A 9,901-nucleotide genomic window follows, 5' to 3' on the forward strand; every position below is an offset into this window, starting at 1 on the left:
CCTGAATCAGTCCCTGTGGCCAGAGAAATGCCATGTGCTGATAAGCTTAGGCCTGGGTTCCTGCATCTGTCACTGCGGCAAGGGAGATGACATTACCCTTAATTCAAAATCGCCTTTCTCTGATGCTGAATATGATAGTATCCCCTGAAGTACACGAGAAGAGTCATACTGGAACCTGAATTAGGATACTGTTAGTTAGGGAAGGGAGGGAAATGGGTGCCTTGCAGGCAACCAACAAGGACTATGACTCCCGTCCTAATCTCCCTCAATGATATCATAAAAGCCTTTCCATTACTGCCCCTGCAAAATTATCCTAGTTCATAAAATTATTATCAAAGAAAAGGAATTAATTTCTCTTCTATGGCAACAAACAGAGCAAAGCCTGGCAATAGTAATCATAATACGACCTTTGAAAAGATATAATTTGTAGGAAGTGCTCCCATTTGATGTAGAATAAATCATTTGTTAGATTATCCTATTACTTAGGATACAACCATTGAGGGAATAGAACTATATCCTTCAAGAATGTCAGGCTTGAAGAGAATGTAGAATAATTATCATCATGATGGATGTATAATAATTACAAACTCCAAAGTGGGATTCATTAGTTGTAACTTTCGCTCACTAATGATTGACTACAAAGAAACAATGTAAAGGTTACAGAGAGAAGCCCACAAAAAGCCTGACAAATAAGCAACAGAGTCTTTCCTGGGTAATAACAGGATTAAGCTAAAATTACCATGAACATTCTGTCTCTCCTAGATTGAGCCAAATGTAGAGTAAGTATCAGTACTATCAACAGAAGGAATGGCAACTATGAACGTTCTGGCTTTTCAGTTTTTCACAGCATGTCCAGTAAAGGAGGATATTCCTGATGGACTGCATGATGGAAGTGAAGCTGAAAAGTTCATAAGCACCATCTATAAAACAAATATTATTGGCCATATTTCAGACTTCAGAGTCCAGTCTTTTAGGTCTCAAAAGACCTGTTCTCCTGGGCTGCATGGAATTCTTCCTAGGTGAGTGTTGAAGTGGTGACTGAAGTGAGTAATGCAGAATTATTTGGAGTGTGCAATGCTTGTGTCTACCCAAAATTCGTATGTTAACTTCTAACATCCAAGCGATGGTATTTGGAGATGGGGCCTTTGAAAGGCGATTAGGTCACAAGGGTGGAATGCCCACAAATGGGATTAGTGCCCTTGTAAGAGGCCTCAGATAGCTCCCTCACCCCTTCACCATGTGAGGACACAGCAAGAAGGCATCATCCATGAACTAGAAAGTAGGCTCCCACCAGACACCAAATATATTGGTGCCTTGATCTTAGATTTTCCCAGCCTCCAGAACTATAAGAAATAAATTTCCTTTGTTTATAAACCACCCAGTTTATGGTATTTTTGAAAATAAATTTTATTGTGTATATTTAAGGTATATAACATGATGCTATGGGATACATATGGGTAAAATGATTATTGTAGTGAAACAAACATCGTAGTTTCATAGTTACTCATTTTGTGTGTGTGTAGCAAGAACAGCTAAGATCTACTCACTTAGCAGGAATCTCAAATACAGTATAATTTTGTTACCTCTAATCCTCATGCTGTACATTAGCTCTCTAGACTTGTTCATCCTCCACATTTGCTACTTTGCAACCTCTAACCTACATCTCCCTATTTACTACCCCCTGCTCCCACCCCTGGTAACCACTGTTTTATTCTCTATCTCTGCATATCTGACCCTTTTGTATTAAGATTCCACATATGAGTGAGATTATGCAAAATTTTTCTTTCTGTGTTTGACTTATTTCACTTAGTATGAAGTCCTCCATGTTCATTCATGTTGTGGCAAATGGCAGGATCTCCTTTTTAAGGCTGAATAATATTCCATTGTATATATATACATCACAATTTCTTTGTGCATTCATCTATTGACAATGTTTTCTTATAGCAGCCCAAATGGACTAAGACAGAGTGAAATCCATAATTGCAGTGGGCATATTAAATGTGGGTTGAATGGAGTTTTAAAAAAAATTCCATAGTGTGAAGTTTGCCCTGTTAAAGACAACTGCCCTATTAAGAAGATGCTCTAATAATCTGAAATATTCTAATATTTGGTTCATGGATTCTTGGCTATGAGTTTTTGGGGAGGGGTGATGGGAAGTAGACTTGGACCTGGATTTGAAAAGTCTTACAGGGAGGGTTATAAGTATGGGTCCCTGAAGGGCTCTGCACCACAGGACCACTTGGTGGTCTATCCTGTTCTATCACATCTTGCAGGTGCGTGACTGGATGTCCAGTGTTAAGTGTCGTCAGGCACAGGTGATAAATAAACTATCTTCAATAGCCCCATCACCCCTGAGATGAACCCAGAGAAAAGGGAAGGTTTATGATTAAATTGCATGACATTATCCCCTAGCAGGCCTAGGGGGCAGAAAAAGGAATAATAGCTCCTTGGGAATCACTGACTTATTTTCTGGCTCAAAGCACCATTTGCATTTGCCTGGCTAATGAAAGAAGTTATGTTACACATGGGGCCATTAGAGTCCCTAATGAGACAAATTAGTTTTCTTGAAAGGGCCCCAGTGGCCGTCTCAGTTTGTGTCCTGGCACAGCAGAAAGACATGGATCCAGGCCTTGTGTGCTGGGATATGTAACCGGCCATAGTTGCACAGGAGGCCTGCCTTACCCCTAGTTTATATGACTGACTGTCAGGGTGCGCCCAGAGCCTTGCAAGCATGGGAAGATATAAGAATTTTGTTTTGGTGGCACTGGATGAAGTTTGCCCATCCCTCTGAGGTTATAGGACTTTTTAGGAGAGGTTTTCGAATGGATGATCTGGAATAGGGGTAGTTTTCTCACTTCTTGGTCTCAAAGCACATTAGAAGCTAAAATTAATCATTGAAAGAGTTAAATGTCTGGCCCTGAGTGATTTTTACCTTTGCTGATTTGCTTTGTATCCTTTTGCTGTAATAGATCATGGCCATGAGTATGACCATATGCTGATGCCTGAGTCCTCCTAGCAAATAACTAAACCTGGAGGTGGTCTTGGTACACTTGACATATCAGGTAATATACAGAACACACTAGAGGAAGATTCGAATGTGAGTAATTCTTGGCTTGATTGTCTTCCTTCCTTCCTTCCTTCCTCCCTCCCTTCCGACAGGGTCTTGCTCTGTCACCCAGGCTGGCATGCAGTGGTGTGATCATAGCTCGCAATAACCTCCAACTTCCAGGCTCGATTGTCTTTTTTTTTCCTCCCTTCCTCCCTCCCTCCTTCCCTCCCTCCCTTCCTTCCTTTCTTTTGACAGGATCTTGCTTTGTCACCCAGGCTGGCATGCAGTGGTGTGATCATAGCTCACAATAACTTCCAACTTTCAGGCTCAAGCAATTTTCCTGCCTCAGCCTCCCAAGTAGCTGGTACTATAGGTGCATGCCACCATGATCAGTTAATTTAAAAAAAAAAATTTTTTTTTTAATGGAGACAAGAGTCTTTCTATGTTGTCCAGACTGGTTTTGAACTCCTGGCCTCAAGCAATCCTCCCGCCTTGGCCTCCCCAAATGCTGGAATTACAGGCATGAGCCACTGCACCTAGCCTGATAGTCTTTCTTAAAGAGTTAAGAATTGGAACTCCTGGATACATCAAGCATTACAGAATGTGGTTGAGAGACCCAAAGCACTAAAACTGAGGCCAATAGTATGTGGAAAATTGGCATATGATGTAGACTTCTCAAAAGATACCTGTCAGGAATGGTTATATAGAATATACTCAAGAGAGATCAGTGGAGGAAGACCAAGGACGGTTTGGAGGATTCAGTACGGCAGAAAGACACACAGATCAGAACCCAAGGCCATATCCCAGAAAAAGGGACAGAGACAAGGGCTAGTCTTATCTCAGTTACATAAGCTAAGTAGGTCAAAACCAGGAAATTTGCTGAAAAGAAGAAAAAAACAAACAAACTAGTAACAGCAAAAGGACAAAAACTTCTTTCTTAAAGAATATTCTTGATAAAGCTGTAGTTGGGAATCATTTTAGGGACAAAAAGTTCACAAGAAGAAAGAGGGAAAAAAAGGATGGAGTTACTGAGAAGTATTTTCATTATTCTGCCCTAGAAAATACAAGCTGTTTGTATATGGATGGGGTAGATTAGGTTTAGCATTGAATATTTTTCAGGTATCAAATATTCAAAAAATACTAAACATAGCCTTGCTACACCTCATTAGTTTTGTTTTCTCACAGAAAACTTGGGTTCAAATTCCCAACAGGAAAGCAGTCCCTGATTTTTCAAAAGACATAATATATAGTGGTTATGAACAAGGACTTTGGAATCAGAAGCCTATTTTTGAATTCTAGTCCTAGTTATTAGCTATGTGATCTTGGACAAGTTAATAACCTCTTTATACTTTAATTATCTCATCTTAAAATACAAATGATAGTTATCATTACTTCATAGATTACTGAAAGGACTATCTGAATTAATCCATGTAAAAAACTTACGTAGTGCCTGGCATATAGTACATGTTCAAAAAGTGGTAGATATTATTATTATAAGACATGATTCCTGGGCTCTTAGAAAGTGAATTCACATGATGTTCTAAATACTTGAGGGCCATAATGATACATGCCAATAACTTGTAAATGTGGTAAAACAGAATGTCCTCTAAAAGTTTAGCTACAAAACTAACAAAAATAAATCACCTGAAGGATAGCTCAAAGGCCCAGAAAATTTTAATGTAACCAGTTTGAAGTTATTATCATATCTTACAAATGTATCAATCCAAAAAAGTGGTTGTTCAACTGTGGGAGGATAGAGCAAGTAGTTCCAGGACTATGGGTTTTATAACCCAGCTAGAAAAAAAATTGGAGGACCTGATGCAGTGTTGCCAACTCTTCAATTTACCTACGACTGGCATGAAAAAGACCCAACAGGCCAGGCAGGGTAGCTCACGCCTGTAATCATAGCACTTTGGGAGGCTAAGGTGGGAGGATCGCTTGAGGCCAGGAATTTGAAACCCTGTCTCTACAAAAAATGAAAAAATTAGCCAAAGTGTGGTGGCCCACACCTGTAGTGCTAGCTACTCAAGAGGCTGAGGCAGGAGGATTGCCTGAGCGTAGGAGTTTGAGGTTGCAGTGAGCTATGACAACGCCACTGCACTCTAGCCTGGGTGAAAGAGTGAGACACTGTCTAAAAAAATAAAATAAAATAAAAAGCAAAAAGATAAACATAGAGAGCAAGATGGCCAAATAAAAGCCTCCAGCAATTGGTGTGACTACAAACTAGTAAAACTTCTATGGAAAGTAATATGGAGATACCTCAAAGAGTTAAAAGTAGAACTACTGTTTGATCCAGCAATCCCATTACTGGGCATCTATCCAAAGGAAAAAAAACCACTCTATAAAAAAGACATCTGCACTCAAATGTCTATAGCAGCACAATTCACAATAGCAAAGATGTGAAAACAACCCAAGTTCCCAACAATACATGAGTGGATTAATAAAATGTGGTATATGTATACCATGGAGTTCTACTCAGCCACAAAAAACAATGGTGATCTGGCACCTCTTGTATTATGCTGGAGAGAGCTGGACCCTATTTTACTAAGGGAAGTATCACAAGAAGGGAAAAACAAGCACCACATGTACTCATCATCAAATTGGTATTAACTGACCAACACTTACATGCACATATAGTAGTAACATTCATCGGGTGTCAGGCAGGTGGGGTGGAGGAGGTGGGGATGGGTATATTCATACCTAATGGGTGCAGTACGCACCATCTGGGGGATGGACACGCTTGAAGCTCTGACTCAGGTGGGGCAAAGGCAATGTACGTAACCTAAACATTTGTATCCCTATAATATGCTGAAATAAAATAAAGAAAGAAAGAAAACACCAGCAATCATTGCTCTGCATGAACACCAAATTCAACAAGTATCCATGCAAAGAAGCACCTTCAGAAGAACCACAAATCAGGCGAGCGATCATACTACCAGGTTTTAACACTATATCAAGGAAAAAGGCACTGAAGAGGACAGAAAAGGCAGTCTTGCACTGCCTATGCCACCCCTGCCCCATCCCCCAGCAGTGCTGCACCAGCACACTGTGTGTCGGGTGGAGGGAGAGTGAAGTGATTGTGGGACTTTGCACTGGAACTCAGGGCCACCCTGGCACAGGGGAACACAGTACAGGGCAGAATTCTGCTGGTGCTCATGGAGGAAGCATTTAAACCACCCCGGCAAGAGGGAAATCCTCCACCCTGAAACATGAATTCCAGTTAGCTCCACCACCAGCCGACAAAAAGTGGCTTAGGACCTGGAATAAATTTGTAAGGCAGTCATGCCACAAAGGCCGTAGTCCCTGGGCAATTCCTGTGGCTGTGCTGGCTCAGAGCTGGTGGACTTGTGGTGCAGGTGACCCAGTCAGACACCAGCAGCAGTGGCCAAGCCAGTGCTTGTGACACTCCTCCCCACTCCCATCTGTGCAGCTCAGGGACAATCTTCTTCCACTTGGGGAAAAGAAAGGGAAATGTTTAGAGGACTTTGTTTTTCAACCTGGGTACCAGCTCAGCCACAGTAAAATACAGTGCCAAGCAGCCTCCTGAAGCCCCTGAGTCTAGGCCTTATTTCCTGGATGGCATTTCTGGATCCACCCTGGGCCAGGAGGAAACACACTGCCCTGAAGGGAAGGCCCAGTACTGGCAGGATTCACCACCTGATGACTAAAGAGTCCTTGACCTTTGAATAAACACCAGAGGTAGCTAGGCAACAGTCACTACCGGCTTTGGGTGAGACCTGGCTGGCTTCAGGTGTGACCTGGCACTGGTGACCACAAGGGAGTGTCCATGTCCAGCAGCCCACAACACAGAGAAGTGAGGGAAGAGATTGAGAAACTTTGCTTGGTAATACAGGGAATTCTCCCATATCTTACCCAAGTCCACCAACGCAGTACCATCAGGAGTTGCCAGAAGTCACAGCATTACTGCCCTTGGGGCACCCCCAGTGCTGATATGGCTGCAGTGACCAAAGACTTAGACTACAACACTCAATTCCCTTTGAAAATCTGGAAAGCCTTCTCAAGAAGAATGGGTTCAAAAAAGCCCAGACCATGAAGATTAAAATAAGTACCTAACTCTCCAATGCTCAGACATTCACAAACATCTACAAGCATCTAGAACATGCAGGAAAACATTAGCTCACCAAACAAACTAAATAAGATACCAGTGGCCAGTCCTGGAGTGATGGAGATATTGACCTTTCCAGACCAAGAATTCAAAATAGCTGCCTTCCAGCTCAATGAACTTAAGACAACACAGAGAATGAATTTAGAAGCCTATGAGGGAAATTTAACAAAGAGATGGAAATAATAATAAAAAAAAATTAGCCAGAAATTCTGGAGCTGAAGAATTCAATTGACAAATTGAAATGCATCAGAGTCTCTCAAGAACAGAACTGAACAAGCAGAAGAAAGAATCAGTGAGTTTGAAGACAGACAATTTGAGAATACACAGTCAGAAGAGCAAAAAGAAAAAAGAATGAAGCACACATACAAGATCTAGAAGATAGCCTCAAAAGGGCAAATCTAAGAGTTATTGGCTTTAGAGAGGAGGTAGAGAAAGAGATTGGGATAGAAGTTTTATTCAAACTAACAATAACACAGAACTTTCCAAACCTAGAGAAAGATATCAATATTCAGGTACAAGAAGGTCATAAAACAGGAAGCAGACTGAATCCAAACAAGACTCCATCAAGGCATTTAATAATCAAGCTCCCGAGGGTAACAGATAAAGAAAATGTCCTAAGGAAAGCAGGAAAAAAGAAACAACCCAAAAAGGAGCTCTGATACGTCTGGGAGCACACTTCTCAGTGGAAACTTTACAGGCCAGGAAAGAGTGGCATGACATTCAAAGTGCTGAAGGAAAAATACCTTAAGTGTAGAATTTTATATCCTGCAAAAACATCCTTCAAACATGAAGGAGAAATAAACACTTCTGAAGGCAAACAAAAGCTGAGGGAGTTCATCAACACCAGACCTGTCCTACAAGAAATGCTAACAGGAGCTCTTCAATCTGAGAGAAAAGGGCATTGATGAACAATAAGAAATCATTTGAAGGTATACAACTAACTGGTAACAGTAAGTAACGCAAATACACAATATTCTATTGCTATCACTGTAGTGTATAAACCACTTATATCTTGAATAGGAAGACTAAAAGACAAGCCTATCAAATATAACTACAATGATTTTTTTACAGATACATAGTACAAAAAGATATAGACGGGAACAACAAAAGTTAAAACTGGGGGATTGAGTTAAAGGGTAGAATTTTGGTTAGATTTCTCTTTGTTTATTTGTTTGTAAGCAGAGTTGTCACATGTGTAAAATAATTGGTTATAAAATGATTTTTGCAAGCCTCATGGTAACCTCAAATCAAAAAACCTACAACAGATACACAAAAAATAAAAAGCAAGAGATTAAAACACCCTAACAGAGAAAATAACTTTTAACAAAGGAAGACAAGAAGGAAGGAAGAAAGAAAGAAAGAAAGGACCACAAAACAACCAGAAATCAAATAACAATGTGGTAATAATAAGTCCCTAGCTATCAATAAGATTGAATGTGAATAGACTAAACTCTCTAATCAAAAGACATAGATGAATGGATTAAAAAAACCAAAAGCCAACCATATGTTGTCTGCAAGGAACACACTTCACCTATAAAGACATACATAGCCTGAAAGTAAAGGGATGGAAAAAGATATTCCATGCAAATGGGAACCAAAAATAGTAGGAGTAGCTCTACTTCTGTCAGATAAAATAGATTTCATGACAAAAAACTGTAAAAAGAGACAAAAAACATTATTATATAATGATAAAGGGGTCAATTCAGCAAGAGGATATAACAATTCTAAATATATATATGCACCCAACACTGGAACACCCAGATATATAAAGCAAATATTATCAGAGCTAGAGAGAGAGAAAGACCCCAAAGCAATAATTGCTGGAGGCCTCAACACTCTACTTTCAGCATTGGACAGATGATCCAGACAGAAAATCAACAATGAAACATTGGACTTAATCTGCATTGTAGACCAAATGGATCTAATAGACACTTACAGAACGTTTTATCCAACAGTTGTGGAATACACATTCTCAGCTCATGGATCATTCTCAAGGATAGACCATATTTTAGCCACAAATCTTAAAAATCATATCAAGTATTTTCTCTGACTTCAATGGAATAAAACTAGAAATCAATAACAACTAGAACTTTGGAAACTATACAAACACATGGAAATTAAACAATATGTTTCTGAATGACCAGTGGGTAAATGAAGAGATTAGAAGGAAATTAAAAAGTTTGTTGAAATGGGCTGGGCATGGTAGTGCATGCCTGTAGTCCCAGCTACTCAGGAGGCTGAGGCAGGAGGATCGCTTGAGCCCAGGAGTTTGAAGTTGCTGTGAGTTAGGCTGATGCCACAGCACTCTAGCCCAGGCAAGAGACCGAGACTCTGTCAGAAAAAAAAAAAAACAACAAACTTTTTCAAATGAATGAAAATGAAAACACAACATACTAAAACCTATGGAATATAGCAAAAGCAGCAATAAGAGGAAAGCTATAGCAATTAAATGCCTATATCAAAACAGTAAAAAAAAGCAGGGCACAGTGGCTCATGCCTGTAATCCTAGCACTCTGGGAGGCTGAAGTGGAAGAATTGCCTCAGGTCAGAAGTTTGAGATCACCCTGAGCAAGAACAGGACCCCGTCTCTATAAAAAATAGAAAAATTAGCCAGGTGTGACAGTGCGGGCCTGTAGTCACAGCTACTCAAGAGGCAGAGGCAGGAGAATTGCTTGAGCCTAGGAGTTTGAGGTTACAGTGAGCCATGATGGTGCCACTGCACTCTA

The sequence above is a fragment of the Eulemur rufifrons genome, chromosome 29 (genome assembly GCF_041146395.1).
Source record: "Eulemur rufifrons isolate Redbay chromosome 29, OSU_ERuf_1, whole genome shotgun sequence".
In the NCBI taxonomy this organism is placed as follows: domain Eukaryota; kingdom Metazoa; phylum Chordata; class Mammalia; order Primates; family Lemuridae; genus Eulemur; species Eulemur rufifrons.